The following is a 21,680-nucleotide window of genomic DNA, read 5'->3' on the forward strand; positions in this document are numbered from 1 at the left end:
GCTGCATGTAATTGTGATATATAGAAAGCAAAAAGTCCTATTTGATTATTATACTGTATTATGGAAACACTTTAAATTGTCCAGGTAATCTAGAATCCAGTTGGTATTTATGCCTGAAATGATGACTAGATATGTTCTAACTATATTTCACTACTTTATCACGTTTTTCCCTCACTGCTTAAACGACAGTTTACTCAGCTTTTCACTGTGTGCACTGAGTAAATTTGAGTTCACATTCATAAACACCTCAAGTAATTTATATCCAAGGCAGTGGCAGTGAAGCAATTATTCATAATTCATAGTGGGATGAATGTTACAAGAGGTATATGATGATCATCCACAGGTACTTGACTTAATGATATTTTACTTTAAATAATCTAGACACCTATATGTCATATATAATAGGAAACAGCAAAGATGTCATCCACAATTAATCCAATGAATAGTAAACTTTTCCTTCCCCAATAAAGTTTCCCTAGCAAGAATATAAACATTACCTAGTTATAATTTGAAAAGGCAAGGTATGGGAGCACGTTCAGGAAAGCTGTGACTTATAATAAAATGAAATTTCAAGAAACAAATCCAAGTTTTGAGAGAAAAATGCAGTAGATAGAACAGCCTGAAAAGTAATAAGTGATTTATATCTTTCTCTTTTAAAAAGATATCTTACTGTTTGGATACTGAAGTGGTCTTACAAGTAATGGGAATACAGACCAGGAAACATAATGATAACAAAGGAGATGTGGATGAAGATTGGTGGCTCGTGCCTGTAATCCCAACACTTTGGGAGGCTGAGGTGGGAGGACTGCTTGAGCCCAGGCGTTCAAGACAAACCTAAGTAACATAATGAGACCCCGTCCCTACAAGTAACAACAACAAAACATGACTTGGGTGTGGTGGCGCATGCCTGTGGTCCCAGTTACTTGGGAGGTTGAGGTAGGAGGATTGCCTGAGTCAGGGAGTTTGAGGCTACAGTGAGCTATGATCACATCACTGCACTCCAGTTTGGGTGACAGAGCAAGACTCTATCTCAGAAAAAAAAAAAAAAGTGGGAATGGAGAAGTAAAATAATTGATTCTAGGAAGCATATTCAAGATTTAGTTGTCAAAAAATAAAGAAAAAAGAAAAGTTATTCAACAATCCATTCATTCAACAAAAATTTACTTAATACTTGATATATTCTATAATGAATGGTATATTAACACCTGGTGTGTGTGTGTGTGTGTGTGTGTGTGTGTGTGCACGCGCGCGCGCACTTGCTAGGAAATAGAAATACAATGGTGGAAAAAAACAGACATGAATTGTGTTCTCATGAAGTTTACAGTCTAAGAAAACAGATATTATTTAAATAATCTCACAAATGATTATAAAATTGCAGCTACCTTAAAGACTATGAAAGAAAGGTATATAGTACATGGTGCTGAGAGTTTAAATAGCATGAAGACATGATGCTTGACTTGGGAGATGAAGCTTGAGAAGAAATTGGCTTAATAAGGCAGGAATGGGAGACCACTCCAGGCAGACAGAAGAACATGCAGTTGAAGGCATCAAAAACAAAAACATGTTTGCTGGAACTGATGTTTGCAGTAGCAGAATTACTTCTTATTGTCTGTCTTCCTCCTCTTCAAATGAGCCAAGTATTATAAGCACCATCATACCAGATATTTGCTTAGAAAGCCCAGTGTACAAAAAAGTAAGCCTTCCTCACTTTTCATACATCCAACATTAACACTAGGAAGTGACACATAGTGTATATTAAATAAAAATTAAGTGATTTCATGTAAATTTGCTTAATTCCTGCTATTGCAATATATGTGTTATTCTGAAAAACTGGACAATAAATATAACAGGGATAATCAAAAATACAGCTGTAGCAGAAACATTTAAAATTTATGCAATTTATAACACAAAGTTCTAACCAAAACCGTAACAATTTTTTTAAAAATCCTATATACCTAAAAGAACATGTAAAATTCTTAATAAAGAAAAGAAATAATAAAGAGAATACATAAATTTTCTCTTTAAAAAAAAAAGTGAAGGTAGCCAGAGGCTGTAGGAATCAGGAAAAACGGCGTAAGCAGCAGTTTCAAAGCTAAAATTGTGGCTTACTCATACCAAAAAAAAAAAAAAAAAAAAAAAAAAACGCGGTAAATAAATAAAACGATATCCCTCTGTTGTATTGTGCATTTGCCTGTATTAGTATACTTTGCATTCAGCTGTAGTTATTTGGCAAAGCTAAATATGATTATGCTGAGGGAAAAACACACATGAAAGAACTTCCACATTTTACTAACACAATTCCCCTATTTACCCATCATGTTGGAGCTAATTCCCACTACAGAAAAATGCATTGTAGCAGAACAGACTGTACTTAATTGTCTGGTGCCAACTAGGTATTGCTCACAACTCAGAGTGCTGCAAAAGAAACTCCCCAGGAGGGTTAAAGTCGTCATGGAAGGTTTCATGGACTTAGGCCTGTAATGACAGCTGAGATTTGCATAAACAGAAAGGATTAAATGCATATGCTTTGTGTGTGAGGGTGCTCTAAGTTACATGACCTTAACAAAGTAGAAGATCTGTGTTTGGATTAACAAAGTGTGGTGAGCTCACAAAGAAAGGGCCTCCAAAGCCAGGCAGTCAAATCCATATTCATTGAACAAAAACATAGAAACACAATGTAGTTTTGGGATAGGAAAGCATTAAAAATACCTATTTAGAGCCAGTAAAGCAAATGTTTATTACTCTATGCTATATGAAGAGCAAGACTATCAATAAAACATGACAGTCCACTTGTCACGCCTCTCTGAACATATACTGAATCACCTTTGCACAGGCTGAATACAGGTACAAACCCATTAATGTGCTAAAATAAATGTATGCATAGTCAACATTGTCCAAATTAAGTTGACCTGCAGTGGGCAAGTATACCTTTCAGGATCCTATTTTACATACAACGTATCCTTAAACTAACAAGTGTAATAACTTGGCATATTAACCTTGACATAAGGGTTTTATCTGCGGGGGGGAGGGGATTGCTCATGGGTAAAATGACATTTCATTGGCAAAGTTGGAAATGTGCATTTCCATTCCACAAATTTATTTATCAGTCAATCATCTAACACTTCTGTGGCTCTTCCACTAGAGTTGTTAACACACTTAAAAGATATAGTCTCCTCATTCATTTTAAAAAAAATTATTCAATTGCATAGCATTGTCTCTTGCACATATTGCATGTTAAATAAATGATAAAGAACACACGATGACCTGTGTCTTTATATACCAACAACTAACCAATGCCAAAATATCTCTGACCAAAGAAAAAGTATGTATGCACTAACATATTATGTAAAACAGAAAGAGCTTAACATATTATCTTTCATCCCTTGTTTTGGTTAATTTTATGTATCAACTTGGCTGGGTTATAATGCCCAGTTGTTTGATAAAACATTGCTCCAGATGTTAATGTAAAGGTATCTTGTAGATGTGATTAACATGGACAATCATTTGACTTTAAGTAAAGCAGATTACCCTTGATAATGTGGGGTGGGCCTCATCTAATGAGTTGAAGGCATCAAGGACAAAAACTAATGTTAGCTGGAAAAGAAAGAATTCTGTCTCAAAATTGTAATATAAAAATCCTGCCTGAGTTTCCAACCTTCCAGTTAGTTTTACAGATTTCAGTCATGTAAGCCATTTACTTAAAATAAGTCTTTCAATAGATAGATAGATAGATAGATAGATAGATAGATAGATAGATAGATAGTCTTGTTGGTTCTGTTTCTCTGGAGAACACTAAACCCTTCATTCTAAAAAAGGAGACCAAAAATATCTGATTAGAAGTAAGTTATAAAAGACAGTTTTCATAAGAAATTAATTACTACCTGTGTACATGTGTTCATACACACATATAACAAAGATTGATACAAGTTTGTCTTAATCTCAAAAAGTACTCCAGTCAAAATTTTAATTCAATAAAATTTGTTTTGATGTGAGTGTGAACTGCACTACTTTCCTTTGTCAAAAAAGAATGTAATCTCAGCAGGACCCCATTTTTCTATAACCACACTCTTCAAGGGCAGTCATCACTTTTGGTCCCTAAGGAGTCCTAAACTTGACTGAGTACTGAGGATTCCCAGGGCTGTATTTACACAACACAAATGATTCATATGATTGCTGAAATTCATCCCTTTCTCTTAAGTTCCACTACAAAACACCTAAATTTTGCACACACACACTAATTCTTTAAAGGGTTTTAAGGCAACTTTTCTTTAGATAGATTAAACATAGCTTTTATTATGCATATTTCAGCTCTAGTAATAATTAGAAAATAGCACTAGTGGCCTTTAATCGATACAATTAATGATGACCATATTATTTGACATAATTGCAAATATTTAGCAAAGAAATTTTAGGTTTTTAAATAATCAATTTATTCAGTATGATTCCTGAGAACTTTTACTTTATTCAGTTTTCATTTTCATACTTTTATTTACTTATTTACTTTTGAGATGGAGTCTCACTCTGTCGCCCAGGTTGGAGTGCAAGTGGCATGATCTCGGCTCACTGTAACCTCCTCCTCCGGGTTCAAGCAATTCTCCTGCCTCAGCCTCCCAAGTAGCTGAGATTACAGGTACCCACCACCACACCTGCCTAATTTTCATTTGTTTGTTTGTTTAGTAGAGACAGGGTTCATCATGTTGTCCAGGCTGTTCTCGAACTCCTGACCTCAGGTAATTGGCCCGCATCAGCCTCCCAAAGTGTTGGGATTACAGGCATGAGCCACTGTACCCAGTCTCATTTTCATACTTTTACACCTGTTATTCTGAATCTACATTATTTCTCTGAGTTACACAACTGTGTTCTCAAGGAAAAAAATTACCAAGAAACACAGCTTTTCTTTTTCTACTTCATAATTGGAACATTACTGTTGGCAATATGTGAAAAAAAAAAAAAAAAAAAAGGTAAGAGGAACATATGACCCGAAGGACAGATAGCATATATACTTCAAAAACATGAAAGTTAGAACTATAAAGTGAAAATACACTCCATCTAAAGGTCACACAGCTATTTTCCATGGCTTATGCACTTGGAATACAGGGAATTTCTGACCAAAATAGAAACCATGGAACCTAAACTGTTCAGAAAATATCCCTATAAGGGAAGATATATATGTGCGTATATATATATGTGTGTGTGTGTATATATATATATATACACAGATATATACAGATATATACATATATGTATATATATATGTGTGTGTGTGTATATATATATATACAGAGAGACAGAGAGAGAGAGATAGTTTACCAACATCATGCAAAACTGACCAGCAGATCAATACCACACTAGTGACAGGATATCTTTCATGTAAATAAGAGTTTTTCTATGATGACTTAGTCCCTTTTTGCCACACTGGAAACTTAGGGCAACGATGTGAGAAGGCAGGGTGGAGATCTGGAAACAAGCACACTCACTCTGTGTAGCAAGCTGGGATGTCACTAATGTGGCTACTAGAAGAAACAGACAAACAAAACCAAAAGTCTCCCAACTTCTGTTCTCAACAAGGACCATCGATTATATGGGGACAGGAAACATACTGGGTTTCATTAACTGATACATGCACAGGGCCTAGTAACATTTGTTTACTGAGTGAAAGAATTCTGGCAGCCTCACATGATCTCAGATTTGTCAACATTTCAAAATGTGAATCAGGGCTGTATAAAGTGGAAGAAAATACCATATTCCAAAGGCCTTAAAAAGTGAACATGGAGTAGGTGTTCAGGATTTTGATTTGAGGAAGTGACAAAACCGACTCTCCTTTGACCTCCATTCTCCAAATTAGTCTGTGCCACTGCTTCTTGCTTCCCCAGACCTCACTAACCCCTAATGCATGTAGTTTAGGTGCCACTGTTCCTCTAGTCCTTTCATTTACTTTAAGACTTTTAGCCAGTGTCAGCTATTCAGCTCCAAATTTTCAGTCTATGAAACACCCAGGGAGGGCAGTGTTCAAAGTGTGCCTAGGTAGGATTCAGAATAGTGGTTAGCACTGGAAGTAATTCACATAATGCAGAAAAAATTCATGTCACTCTCAATTGGGCATAGTGGGGCGCACCTGTAGTCCCAGCTACTCAGGAGGTATAAGTGAGAGGATCACTTGAGCCCAGGAGTTTGAGGCTGTATTGAGATATGACTGTGCCACTGTACTCTGGCCTATGTGACAGAGCAAGACTTTGTCTCCAAAAAAATTTAAAAAAGAAATCCACATCACTCTTAAGCAGTAGTGCATTTATTCATCCATTTCTCACTTGCATATTGAGTATCTTCACATCTCTAGTTTAGACCAGCTGGTGGGGAAAGAGAAAAAAATTAAAAAAAAAAAAACCCTGCCCTCATAGAGCTCACCATCTACTGAGTATGAAGCACAAACAAGCAATGAATTATGATACTTTAAATGGAGATTTGATACTAATATACACAAGATATTACTGGAACTCAGAATATGCTTCTTATGTGGAATTGAAATGGGCTTCCATGAATTTACTTTTGAAAGGAACTTTGAAGGGTCCACTAGAATAAGCCAAATGATGGAAGGTTAGTAATTGCAGTTAAATAATGTAGCATCTGCAACAGCAGACTCTACGATTAACATAATCAAAAACAGCATATTTTGCATTTTTGCAAGAGAGGTCAGCAAGATCTAGTACCCTGGATAGCTCCTCTGCGTCAAAGGTGACTGCAGATTGATGTCTAGCAGATTGGAATTGAGATGAGACAATCTCCAGAACTTCAAATTTACTAATCTGTTTTATATTCAAATTATAATTCCTTAGCTTTTAAAATATCTCATCCATTTATTTCCTGAATCAGGCCTCTGAGGCTGGGTGCTTTCTATATCACCATCCAATGAACCTGACTCTCCTCAGAAATATCCTGAGAGGCAATACCTTCCTTCTCCTCACTGGATAGTTAGCACTCTGGGGTCTCTATCCCCTTTCTGTTTCAAGCCAGGCTAGAATTCATAATATATTGTCCCTAAAATCAATGTAAAACTTCCCATTTCAGTACCCTTCCTCCTATCAGAAACTGAATTGTTGTTGATAATGAAGCTATCTCCCCAATTCCCCTATATTTACACTTTGAAGTACCCTGTAAAGGAATACCCCTCAAGGCCAATTTTAGTCATAATGTTTCTAAAAGTTTATATACCTGTGTACAAATTTGTAATGTTTCATTTAATGGCCCAGTTTAGTAATCTGTACTTTAATTTTTAAGATTTACATTATAGGCGTCACAGTCTGACTTTTATGGAGCTCATTTATGAATGAATACTTTTAATATTCCTTGGTCGATTATACATGAATAAAATATTAATAGCTGAAAAAGCCAATAATTATTCTTGAGCTATCTGTGCACTAGGTAACATTCCTTTGAAAATTTAAGAATCTTATTGTACAAACTCAGTGGGGTTTTGTTATCTCTAAAATATATTGAAACTTTGTCTGAAATAAGTTATTCTTAATTTATATTTATAACAATGAATTTGGGTCTTGTTTAGAGCTAGTATTTTCCTCCTTTTCCTAACTTCTCGCCTGATGTTTCTGGGATATATGCATGGTTTTCTCACCTCAAGCTTTTCCTAAATGTCTTGAAGAATATTGCCTATTATAAAGAAGCACTCACAACATATTTTATATATTCAGATTTAATGTTTTGGTCCTTTCTATATCTATAAAATAAACAAAACTAAACAAACATAAAAACAGTTCTCTAAAGGGAAAGTTGCCTAGAAAGTTAACCATTTATTTTTGCCAGGCCTCTAATTCATGTTTGGTTTGCTTTTATTTGTAAGTATGATGTAGGTTTGTGATACATTATTTGCTGCTATTGCAAAACACACACACACACACACAATCAACATTCATTAACAGATTTATAAGATTTAACAATTTCCAAGAAAAGCTAATTTCAGTAAATAGGTACATAAATACAGCTTAGTCTGAATTTGTTTAATAAGAATGGTATATCACTGATACCCCCATGAAGGCTGAATTAGAGTAGTACACTTAGCTGAGCAAACACTTCTTTTTTTACCTTTTTCTTTTTTTAGAGACAGGGTCTTGCTGTTGCCCAAGCTGGAATGCATGGTGTGATCATAGCTCACTGCAGCCTCGAACTCCTAGGCTCAAGCAATCCTCCCACCTCAGCCTCCCAAGTAGCTAGGCCCTACAAGAGTGCTCCACCACACCCAGCTAACAAACACTCCTTGAATACAGGTACAGTACTAAATTTCACTAATGAACTGGAGAAATTAAAGATGAAACCTTATTGTGTGGAATAAATTTCATCAATTGTTCTACATTCTAAATACATAGGATACAAACAAAGTTATGAAGGAGAATGCAGAAGAGTCATATCATCATGAACTTAAGTGACTAGAAAAAGATAAACAGGTAAACCCTAAAGAATTCATATGTACACTGTGCATATATTTGTACACATATATCACATTTGGACACCAAATAAGATATGGAATTACAAGTACTTCATTTATTGTGGATTAAGCTGTTCAGTAAACACCATAAGTTATTGGTAATTTACACTTTAAGATTATACCAATAAGAGGTGCATGATTTTTGAAACTGACGGACTTCAACTATGTAATAAACATTTATAAAATATTTGTTGTCAAAGATGATACATGACTGTCTTTCTAGTGGGGCATAGCCAGGTAAGGAAAGGTTACATTCCGCAAAATGAGGCAGTCTGGTGATGGTCCTAACCTGGTACTACACCTGCACTGTAGTTTAGAAAGCACTCCAGAGGCGCCGCTAGGCCAGGTGCGGTGGCTCATGCTTGTAATCCCACCACTTTGGGAGGCCGAAGCGGGGGGATCATGAAGTCAGGAGATTGAGACCATCCTGGCTAACACAGTGAAACCCCGTCTCTACCAAAAACACACACAAAAAAAAAAAAATTAGCCGGGCGTGGCGGAGGGCGCCAGTAGTCCCAGCTACTCGGGAGGCTGAGGCAGGAGAATGGCGTGAACCTGGGAGGCGGAGCTTGCAGTGAGCCGAGATCACGCCACCGCACTCCAGCCTGGGCAACAGAGACTCCGTCTCAAAAAAAAAAAAAAAAAAAAAAAAAAAAACACTCCAGAGGCACAGCTGTAAATACTTATAAAAAGTCTAACCAGTCTAAGTATGCAGGAGCAAGGCAATATGCCATAAGTAGATGGCATCATGGAAAATCTAAGAGTGAGTATTGAAATGAAGCATACTTCTAAGAGCTAGCAATGTTTGGAGATCCAGGAAAGTGTTGTGTTTTCTGGTGTCTGCTGGCAGATAAAATGGCTCAGGAAATGAGGTTGTTTCAGAGGCAGGATCCCAGTTTTTTTTTAAAAAAAGGTGGGGGGCCTTGCTCAAATGCTAGGAGGAACAGTGAGATTGGGTAATTTATCAAGATACAGGGGAAAATATTAAGCGAGAAATCAGTTTCAGTTATATAAGTAAGCCTAATTACTAGAAATACGCTGTAATGTTAGAGTTGAATATCAAAGGCTGCTTAATGTTAAGTCACAAAATGTTAGGCTAGAAATCAGTTAATTTTTTCATTATATAGAATGAATGCTTCTGAATCAGGAGCATAGCCAAGGCTCAAGTTAGAGTTAAATCTTCCGGTAACAGAAATAGATTTTGACAAAAGCCACAAAATAAGCCATAAGTGAAAATTAGTTAAAAAAACATTTTTTTACTCCTTGATATTATTCATCTAGTTTTAGTCATGGTTTTGACTGATTTAAACACATTATAAAATATATACAACTTTGTATAGTCTTGAAGAGAGCTTCAAAATAAAAAAATTTAACTTTCTGTCCATTTAATTCTATGAAATTAGCCGAAATATATCCTTTGCTATGAACATGTGAACACTGATTAAATCCACAGTTAAACAGATGAACCGAAGAATAAGAGTTAAAAGAAACTAAATTAAATCTGATAGTAGCAGTGAACATATTTCCTTTTCATGGGAGGAAAGCTAGATTCATAACTTGCGCATAAGCTCAACTTTTCTTAAGCAACATGCTCAAAGCTCTGCATGAATCTTTCCAGAAGATAAGCTGCATAACTTCAAATATGAAGTGGAGTATCTACTGTCTGAACTTTCTCTGCATGAAGGCACACATTCACAAAATTATACTTGGTTACATCTTAAATTTTCATTAAAGAGTTGAGTGATTCTGACTAAATAGAGTAAGAGAATTGTGGTTGAATGGCACTGACAGTGCACAATATCCCTATTAAAAATAGCAATAAGAATATGGGACTACCAGCCTTGCAGGTCCTCCATCTCCAAGTCCTCCTTCGGTCACTGTTCCAGTGACCCAAGAAGCAATGGCAGAATCATTCAAGATGGTGGCAAAGGATAGGTAATACACAGATATTGCTGCTGGGCCCTTGGTTAAATTAGGAATAAAGAAGATATATACTCCTTCAGACTTTCCCTGTTTATGAGTTTCATATTTTTTGCATCATTATAATTTTAAAAATCAAAGTTTGGTCTATACAGTTTAGCAGATCATAGAACAGAGACTTGGTTTCCTCATCTCTAATATATGCATCAGACTAACTTTACAATGTTAAAATGACATGACATAACATTATAAAGTGTACATCATGTAAGAAGTGTCCAGCACATTACAGTCATTGCTATTGTTGTTAATAATATTTCATAATTTGCAAAATAGGAAATACCTATGTTTGCAAAAATTCTAAGATTCCCCTTATTTTTAATATTTCTTAAGGTTTCTTTGGAAAAAATAAAAAATCCTTAGAATGAGGGCGCAGAAGCTTAGTTATTTATTCATATATTCTTTTAACCACTATTTATTGGGCATCTACTATGTGCTAGACATTGCTAACACTGATGAAGCAATACTGAACCAATCACACAAAACAAGTAAAATTTAAACTGCCAAAAGTACCACAAGGAAGAGGAACATAAATGCAAAACTATATATAACAGGGCAACTGATGTAGAAAACAAGGCCAAGAAAGGTATCCTTAGGGAAGTGATGATTGAAATAGAGAAGCAAGGGTTCGGTGGAAAGGGAGAGAAATAGTGGTATAAAGGAGATACAGGATGTGAACACATTATCCTTAACCTTGAAAGATATAGAGCTATGGTCTAAAATTTATTTCAGCAGTGAGACTTAGAATATTTCACATGTGTGACATTATTATTGTACAGCTAAAACAGCTGTAATCTTATCCAGAGAAAGGTGCTTACTATATGCCAAAACCAAAAATATCACGAGAGTCAACAAAACTAAACAGAAATTGGTCAATTTGTGTTGTGCATACCATTTACGTTATAACTAACTACCAGTAAGGTCCAGCCTAGGGTCATTACTATCCAGTTAAATTTTCATGTATTCCCTCCCCCATCAACAGCAAATTCTTGCACAAGCAATGGGAACTCATTAAAAATTTGGTCAGAAAACATAGTTAAGGTGCAAATCTTTTGATGGACAATGTAATATTTTTCAACCTTAGTTTACTACCAGCTGACGGAAGTACTTATTTATAAAACAGAAGAAAGACACAGCCTTCAGGTTTTACTCTAAAATATTGTAGGTGAGTGGCTTTCAAATTCTAGAGTGCATAAGAATCACATAGAGAACCCCACCCCAGAACTTCTGAATCAATCAGTCTCTGGTGGGGCTACAGATACGGCATTTTAACAAATTTATAGTTGCTGCTATTGCTGCTTAGGGGGTCACATTTTGAAAACCACTACTCTAGGTTAAGAATTGTCACTAGATAATAAAGTGTTGCTTTATAAAAGTCCTTTGGACTGTATTTAGTATAAAAGCACAGTTTAAAAACTCAAAAATTTTAATCAAGTTTAATTAATATTTTAGAAGACTTAATGCAGTGTAAATGATGCAAAACCAAAAGCTGTGCTTTAAGTTATTCTAGGTATAGGGCCAGGACTTTGGCAAATAAATTCATTAGTTAATGATCTAAGCAGAAATCTTTTAACAATTTGTAATATATCAAACACCTCAGTAAACATTTCCAACAAACACCTTTTAAAAAAAATGTAGCCTGCATGGAAACAACTGAAAATACAATATGGTTGTTTTAAAGTAGACTGATAACAGTATCTTGACAATGTATTGCAGTTTAGAATAGCCAGCTTCACATTTTAATATTCAGTTTAAGCTTCATAGTAAAACACGTTTCTTTTGTTATAGTGTTTTCTTCTCAATCTCCCCATCTTTTTTCACTGCTTCTCCCACCCCAGACTTCATGTTTTATTGTTAACTGACACTCTAGCACAGAGAAGATAATATTGCTGATAGAAGCGTATGTACTCACTATAAAGCAAACAGATTTTGTCACTGTCCAATAGGGAAATCATGCAGAAGCTGTCAGTCATACAGTGGATGAAATCACATTATTGAAATGATACACCTGTGACATACAGTCCAAAACCAAACTCAAAAGGTACCAATTAACAGATAGGCTAGTTTGTACCCTAACTACATGGGGAATCATTTCATTCTTGCATGAATATAAAATTGGTGATTAAACAGGCTTTCAGTTTTGTAGGAACTCTTTATCTATTCACTGTCAACAAAATACATATATGAAAATATTTTAATTCAACTAATCTGAAAGTAATTCCATTTGGTTATTTATTGAAAGTCATGTCTAATATTTGCACAATTTCCTTACTGTCACCACAACATACTTCTGGGGTGTCATATTGAATAGACAGACTCAAAATCAATTCAGATGTTTCCCTTTTATTTGTGAAATGAAGAAATGCATTTTAAACAGTTTGTCTAAAATCAACCTATATATACAAAGAAAAAAACAACTACGTTTAGAATAGAGAAAGGTCATGGTGTTATTGTTAATACAATTTATTTATCAGAAGACAGTTAAATTAGCCATAAAATTGTTGCTAAAATTCTAAAACGTTCACCACAAGCTCTGTATCATACCTATATATTTATGGCAAATAATATAGGGATAGATTAACTATTATGTGGCTGCATACAATAATGTTAAATAAAATCTAATCTAATAGATTCGATAAATCTAAGAAGTTTAAAATAAAATATTATATACATATATTATTTAATAGAGTACACATTTTATATGAAGAATAAAATGTTAAGTATTCAAAAGATGCTATTAATATTGTTATTCTTTCATACATCATCACACTTCTTTACAACAAACCTAAAAAGATTTGCTTAAGGAAATACCGAAAACACCTCACCATAAAGAGGTTACACGTACACCACTTTTACTCAACACATTAATGAGGTGGATATATTTAAATATTTAAAGTACATATTCTCTACAAGAATTCTATTGTACTACTGTAGTAATACAAGTACATATTGTCTATTAAAAGGCAATATAAGCCAGGCACGGTAGCTCATGCCTGCTATCCCAGCACTTTGGGAGGCCGAGGAGGGTGGATCACCTGAGGTCAGGAGTTCGAGACCAGCCTGGCCAACGTGGTGAAACCCCATCTCTACTAAAGTAAATACAAAAATTATCTGGGTGTGGTGGCATGCACCTGTAATCCCAGCTACTCAGGGAGCTGAGGGAAGAGAATCTCCTGAACCCGGGAGGCGGAGGTTGCAGTGAGCCGAGATTGCACCATTGCACTCCAGCCTGGGCGACAAGAGCGAAACTCCATCTCAAAAAACAAACAAAATATAAAGTTAAAGATTTGTCTTCTTAAATGTGTAAATATTAACAATGAATTTCAAGAATAGAATGTGGGCAGGGCGCAGTGGCTCACAACTGTAATCCCAGCACTTTGGGAGGCCGAGGCAGGTGGATCACGAGGTCAGGAGTTTGAGACCAGCCTAGCCAACATGGCGAAACCCCATCTCTACTGAAAATTCAAAATTTAGCTGGGCAGGGTGGCATGCGCCTGTAGTCCCAACTACTCAGGAGGTTGAGGCAGGAGAATCGCTTGAACCCAAGAGGCTGAGGTTGCAGTGAGCGGAGATAGCGCCACTGAACTCCAGCCTAGGTGACAGAGCGAAAATCCATCTCAGAAAAAAAAAAAAAAAAAAAAAGGATAGAATGTGTAGAAGGATGTACATCCAAAACAGACTCAACCTGCACTCTGCAAAATATCCAGCAATATCTTAATTTATGTCAAAACAAACTTATCTTCCCTTATGTGTTCTTTTCCATTATTCCAGGAGACTTGTGTCTTGTACCTTATATTTTTCTTATCCACAATGTACTAATCCTACTTATCCTTTAAGATCAAGACCAAGCAAGTCTTACCTACCCCCAAAGCATTCTCAAACAAAATCCAGTATGCAATGTTATTGTCATGCTCTGAACTCCTGCGATACTCATTAGACATGTAATCTCTTATTGTTATGGGTTGTTAACTCTACACTCAAGCATGAGCATCAGATTCCTCCCACATGGCAAGTAAGTTCCTGAAGGACAGGGAACAAGGAATCTCTCACTCCTTCCCAGTGCCTAGACACTAGTGCCTTGCACACGTTAGGCCCTTTATTATGAGCATTATGATGAGTAATAAAACACAATAAAGGTTTGAATAACTATTATTGTAAAAATATAACAAATTTTTCATTTTCTACTTTGTTTTATCTAAATTAACATTCTGTGGTATAAATAATGTATCTTTAAAATCATAAGCAGTTGCTGATTCTCTTGACTGTCAAAAAACAAAATACTCATAAATCAGACTTTTAATGATTGCAGTAATACAGTTCATCAATTACATTTTTAAATTTCCTATTATATCTATGTTCCCATAGTTTGGGATAGTTGAGATAATAACCGTCAGAGTGGGGTTCTCCATCTGAGTTCTAACCTAATATTTAAAGTTGCACATGCTTCCGTGTTGAAAATGTATTTCAAAGTAATATAAATCTAACAAAATCAAAATATCAAATCCTCAACTCTACTGTTTTCAAAGAACAGGACTGTTAAGGAAATCAATAAAACAATACAAACAACAGTTGGTTTGTTTTGATAAAAATAATTAATTAATTTAAATGAAGACAAATCACTCTGACAATAGGTCGACCAACTTCTCTTTTTTCTCTGTGAAACTACTGAAAGGGTGGTTACAACATGAAACTTCAATATTTGGAAAACATTGTGTTGACAGGCTTTTAGAGACATCTCAGTTTGCAATATTAAGGACACTGTCCTATTACTAAACCCACTCACAGTTCTATGAAAGTACAGGTGGCTACTTTTAAGAGAAAACATTCATTTTATAAGCATCGTGACAGGCACTGTCCCAAGTCATCTCTAAGTTTCAAGTTACGTATCTGGAACATGTACCTGTTATAATGTTATAAAGCAAACAGAAAGAGAAACCAAAACAAATTATGTTATAGCCTAGATTAACAGTATTTTAGGTCTTCCCTTAATAACCAGTTTTGAAGGAACCAGTGATAACTGACCCCCACCTAGGTGTCGTCTTCTCCGTTCTCCCTAAGGCTTTTAATAAAACCAGCTTTACATTAAACGTGTACACATTATTTTTAATAGTCCTTGAGGGGCAGAGAAGGGAGGATGTGTGTGTTACATTTCAATAGGAAGGCATTCAACTGTAAAGATTTCAGAAATAAAAACTGTTGAAACCAAGTAGGTATTTCCTGACTTGTAAGTCCTACTGACTGCCTGAAAAGGTAAGAGGGGTGGAGAAGAGGACATAAAAACATTAAAGGGCAAATAATCTGTAACTTCTAAGAAGTATTTTTTTTTCTACCTGTGAAAATATGAGTGATTTTTTTTTACTTCATTTCATATTCCAGGTCCCACGAGAGGAAGGGAAGGCATAATTGCTTCTAATTCTGAGGCAGAGAGAGGAAAGAGAGAGAAAGAAAGCAGTTCAGGATACACTAAAGGAAACCCCAAGAAATTTCACAACTCTTTGCCATAAATAGCCTTTCTTCTCACCCTGGATACCTCCTCCTTTACATCAGCAAGGCTCAGCCTCCACGCACGCAGAAGCACCATTCACAAATCCTTCCGTCACCCTTACCCCTTGCTGGCACCGTGTGTACGAGTCCCTGGGACACAAGCCAAAAGTCGAAGGGGCCAGGGGGCCACATGCGGTTTCAGCTTACGGCTTTCTGCTCAGGTGAACCAACCCATTGATTAGTCCGGAGCGCGAACACACACACACACACACGCACGCACGCACACAACCTGGGGCCCTTGACGCGCCACCACAAAGCAATTGGTTCAATCTAAGTCGCTGCTGTTACTGCTGCTCCGAGCAGGGTCTTGCTTTCAATCCAGGAAACCGGCGCCAGAGGACAAGCAGGCGGAGGCAAGAGGCGGTCCCGGCCCGGCCCTGCGGTTCCTCCGGGAGCCCCGGGCTCCCCGCCCCCTCCTCCCTTCCCCCTCTTCGCCGCCGTCCCCACCTCAGCACCCGCAGCCCAGGGCGCCAGCGCTGACCGGTCGCCTCTACCTGCGGGACGCGAGTGGCGAGGGAGGGGAGCGACCCGAAACCTGCGCCAACTCTTGCCTCCTTGGCCAGCGCTCCGCATCGTCCTGGAGCTGCCGCCGCGGCCGCAGGCAGCAAACCACGCAGGAGCGCGGAGGAAATGGCCACGCAGCGCACTGGGAGCCGCGGGCCGGTGGGGAGCGAGCCCGCCCGCCTCCTTCCCACCCCGCCCGCAAGGCCAGGTCTCAGCGCCCAGCACGCCGGGCCCGCGGCCGGCGCTCCGGGCCTGGGCGCGCGCTGCTCCCAGACGGCCCCTACACGGCGCGGTCACCTGCCGAGCGGTCATCCCCGCGTCCGCCTGCGGCCGGCCCCACACAGCGGCGACGCGACGCGCGCGACCCGCTGAGCGCTGAGGCACCAGGGGCGTTACTACCTTGAGGGCTCCGTGCGCTTGTTAAGGCTCCTCCCGGGCACTCAGGGATTTATGTCTTCGGGGCACGGGGGTGTCCTTCCTGGTCCCCCTCCTCTGCCCTCCCTCCCCTTCTCGGCTGTTGGGCTCCTTCTCTCCACTCCCAGTTGCACAGAGTCGAGCTGCGTTATTTAATAATCCTCCTGCTCCTCCTGCCTGCGCCAGCAGAGCTGCTCTGCCCGAGCCACCGCTTCCCAGTCAGTCATGTTGGGGGGGGGGGGGGAGAGAGAGAGAGAAAGAGAGAGAGAGAGGGAGAGAGAGGCGGATTGGCAGTAGGTCGGCGACTATTTGTGGTGAGGGAGAGAGGAGCAGAGCAAGAGGAGGGCAGGGGAGGGACGTGGGGAGGCGCTTCCAAGTGTGTGAGTGCGCGGAGTGTGACTGTGTGGGGTGCGAGAGAGCCACCTCCCCGGCAGGCCGCGCTCCCAGGCTGTGAGGAGGGCGGGCCCCAGCGCGGCCTTTATACAAGCGGGAGTGGGGTGGGCTGGGCGGGGCGGCTTGGAGGGCGGCGCCCGGCCCACTGCGTCCGCCGGCTTCCCCGCACGCATCCTCTGGCATCGACGCGCGCACACCCACTGCTGGCCCGCTGCTGAGTTTTCATTTTAGGGGCAGCAATATCCCACCGCGCTGACCTGGCCTTTTCCCCAGCCCATCCTGGTGCTTACGTGGAGTTCAAGTGCATGGGCAGGTCAAGACTAGAGAATAGGAGAGTCTGAAGAGATGTGAAGTGACTGCGGGGATGCTGGAAATAAATGCACTGTATTTCGCCTCTCCAAGGTTCCGATGTTATCTTCTTTCTCTTCCTACTCTAAGGGAAGGAATTACCAGATTCTTTCTCTGCTTTTCCTTCTCACCCACACAATTCACATCCTGACAAGTGTCTTCCTTCCTCAGTAACAAGAAAAGAAACCTGGCTTCTTTCCCTTAAGCAGGTCACACCTCCCAGAAACCATTTGCAGTAATCAGTTCTGTAAGATAATGGAAGCACTGCGACTGTGTCCGAGAGTGGAACTTGTGTTCCTACAAGGAAGGTCCTACACAATACAGGCATTACAAGAGAACCAGCTACCAATTTGACATCATGTAACTGATGGTCCCCTGGAGAACATTTGCCAGTTTAGAGATCGAAAAGACTTTTGATGCATGGTCCTGTTGCCTACATAATTTATTTTCCCTTGATCCTCTCTCCCCTTGCACTGCCTCATTTCCTTTCAGGTTTACACTGAGTCCTGAACTCTTTCCCATCCATCCCCTTCTTTTCTCCACTCCAGTATATTTATGCCTTTAGCAGGCAATACAGCAAATGTAGTGCATTTGATTCCGCGTGTGTGTATGTGTGTGTGTGTGTGTGTGTGTGCGCGCGTGCGCGCGCTATTTTTTTAAACCCATTCTGGTAGAATGTAGGACCATTTCTAGGTAGAAAATACATCCCCAATATTAAGTTTGTACACCGACATCACCTCCCTTACCTGCTTCCGAGATTACAATATGTTGTGATCAGGTGCACTGAGGTATTGAGAAACAATTTCCAGAAATCAAGTGATCTACACTTTTTTCAAGGGTGTGTGTGTGTGCTAATCTAACTGGCTATGATCTAACTTCTGAAATGTGGTTATATTGGGAATAAAAGCAAGATGTACTTTTAAATGAATCTGAGTGGTCAATGTATATTATAGCATGGGGACAACTCTGCTTTTGGGAGACAACTGTAGGAAACATTTTCATAAATTAAACAAAAGGAAGATAAGATTTAGGAGACTTCGGAGGAGGCGGCAAGGTTGACAATTCAGTTGTCATATCTTCTTCCATGGCTTGTGACCATTGTACATCTTCAGGGTTTTGTCATATGCTGGCATCTTATATATTCTCTCTATATTTTACCCTTTCTCATTGATGTTCCTCTCTCCTAATTCTTCAATCTCTCATACAGAGTTTAGCAAACATTAAAATGATTTAAGCATGTGATCAAGACCTAACAAAGAAGAGATATTAAGGAGTGTGATAAAACAAAGTGATATTGGAAAGAACACCAAAGTTGGGACAAGTGCGTTAATAATATAAATATATAGGCCATTAAAGCTTCTTTGATTAAGTACTGAAAAAATGAATGGACTAACAAAGCATATTGGGATTGATAGTGTGCCATATGGGACAGCTATTATTATTTCCTCAATTTTACAGACCAGGAAAGTTAAATTTTGAAAGTGTGTGTGGATAACCTAAGATGATACAAAGAGTAAGTAATATCGCTGGAACTCAACCTGTCTTATTCTACTGTCCATATCACCTCCCATTCAGAAGGCCTGGCTTAGTTAAAATCTCAGGAGTTTCCTTAGAAATTTCGTTTGTGAAATAAGCTGACCTACAATCCTTTGGCATTTTCTTCTACCTCCCTCCTTCTTATTACAATGCAAGAGCAATTTATGAAATGTTAGTATTGTTTAGGGCTGGTCAATGATTTAAACAGTCTTAACATACTTGAACTCATAAATGGAAAAGAAAACTTTCCTACGCAGTCTTTTCTGAAAGAAACCTGGTGTCATTGTGAAAGGTAATTTTGTAGAGGAGATATTACTGAACATTTGTATCTAGTGAATAAATAACGTGGTTTGAGACCTGTAAACAGACATTTTAAAAGGTTATGTCCTCCTAAAAGGATGATACTCAATCATATTCAGCAAGTTTGTGGTGTGTTCAGTGTCCTGGTTCTCTATTTAATTGTCATTAGTAACAATAATTTGATTATGACTCTATATTGACTACTTCAAGATTATATATCACACCAGATATTTCAAGGGCATTTTGGTAACCACAACAGATTGTAATTTTACACTCTCAGTTCCATTCATAATTACTGAGAACCATGAAAATCTGTCAATTGCCTTTATTCATTAAGGCATTACATGAAGCCGACATTTCTTGCTTAATTTTCTGACAATTTTCTTTCCAAATAAAGGCTATAATTTATATGCACTAGACCAGAAAGACATGTGAAACATATAATATTAAAACCATAGCTCTGAAAATATTCATTTTAAGATTTTTGATTGGTGAAAAAATCGGCACTAGAAACCCCCATTTAAAATTAATGAACCGACCATTTAGAAGTTAACCAGTAAATGAATTTCTCTTTTAAGATAGTTTAAGTTTCAAGTAGAATTGCCCCACTTTGGCAACACTCAATGAAACAACTTTGTTGTTTGTGATAGGAAAACCAGAAAGTTAAGACCTCCAATTTGTTCATTTCATCCATTATGCTGCTGCTGTTGGTTCCCAAGGTGCATTTTAACTGGCCAGAAGTGCGAGAGGAAGATTGGCATGGCACCCATTTGATGAAAGCAGAAAATAGGTTGCCCAATACATAATGGGCCCCTTTGTGCAACTGAATCCCACTGAATGATGAGGCCAATAGAAATTCCTCAGTAGTAGTACCCTAAAGAAGTAAAATTAGAGGCCCAGGAAGGAAAGGGAGAGTTTTCCCCAACGGGCAATACAGTCGAAGACATTAGAAAGAGAATTAACTTAATACATTTGAAAAACAATTGTAAATGGAGGTCATTAAACATTTTAAAATTGCATCTCTTTGTTCTTTCTGACTATGTTAGTTCTTTGAATTACTTTAACGCTATCCTGATTAGCCAATCATTATGAAAAAATAAGAAGACAATTTCCCCCCAGTTGTTGCCCTAATGGAAATAAAAAAATTCCAGAAAATAATACGCATATGTATTAGCATTGGTGGACTTTGAAATGAAAGTGCATTATATAATCTTATAGCAAACCAGGACGAGTGTAATTGACATCAAGGCTAAAACTGCCCCAAGACAGGACTGATGAGAAATGTGAGATAGGAATGTGCAGATTGACCAGCCTGGCATTCTAGGTCCAGAGAGCAGCAGAAAAACCAATCTTAATGAGAGAGGAGCGCGAGAAGCGCAGAGCGTTCCGCAGGTAGACAAGCACAGTAAACCCAAGACTTTAAATAGAATTATTCTTCAGATATCGATATGGTGACGTATAAGGAAATGTCTTTTGCTGTGAAAAATCTGGGCCCAGTGGCCAGGACAGGCAAGACCTTATTCTGTGGAAATCAAGGCAGAAGCCTAGCACTAAGGTGACTGGGTCAAAGCATGACGAATACTGCGTGATCAGGAAACTCCCACAAGAAACCTCTGGATTCATGCGTAGGACAAACTGGGAAAGCAAGACTAAAAGGTGCGAAGAGAGCCCACTGTCCTTCATCTTGCCTACATGTCCACATTACCAAATGAATTCCAAGCCCATTTGTGGCTAAGAGGATGGATAATAGAGGACATGGAGAGACATCCTTACCCCAGCAACTGAAAACTCCTGAATTTCCAGAAAAGACTACCCCGGTTTAGGAGGCTAAAAATTGAATAGTGATAATTTGTCAAATAAAAAGATTTCCTTTACATAACGTCATTGGCCCAGAATTTCACAAATAAGAGAGGCTTAATATAAATGACAAAAAACTAGGAAAGAATGTTCACATTTAAATATAAATAGTGAAACTAGGAAAGGAGGGCCAAGAGGGCTAACCAACATTAATGTCCCTCTGAATCAGCCTCCTCTGGTTATTAACCGAGACAACTGGTAAAAATAATGTTTAATGACAGAAAACAGAAAAAATTTATAAACAGATCACCATTAGAAACTTTTATAAATTTGTCACCATCTTTGTTTCCCTTTATTTTTTTAAAAATCAATT

General features: G+C 38.3%; 1 protein-coding gene across 1 annotated transcript in view; it reads right to left on the reverse strand.

Moving 5' to 3' along the window:
- The window catches only part of CCSER1 (coiled-coil serine rich protein 1), a gene marked incomplete at its 3' end in the record, with an annotated part of 317,033 nt that extends 299,690 nt beyond the window's left edge, over positions 1-17,343 (reverse strand). Inside the window, exon 1 of the mRNA XM_017863078.1 lies at positions 16,919-17,343. The remainder of the gene's footprint in view (positions 1-16,918) is intronic.
- Between the last annotated feature and the right edge of the window lie 4,337 nt (positions 17,344-21,680).

This window comes from Rhinopithecus bieti, unplaced genomic scaffold (genome assembly GCF_001698545.2).
Source record: "Rhinopithecus bieti isolate Rb0 unplaced genomic scaffold, ASM169854v2 scaffold_67854, whole genome shotgun sequence".
In the NCBI taxonomy this organism is placed as follows: domain Eukaryota; kingdom Metazoa; phylum Chordata; class Mammalia; order Primates; family Cercopithecidae; genus Rhinopithecus; species Rhinopithecus bieti.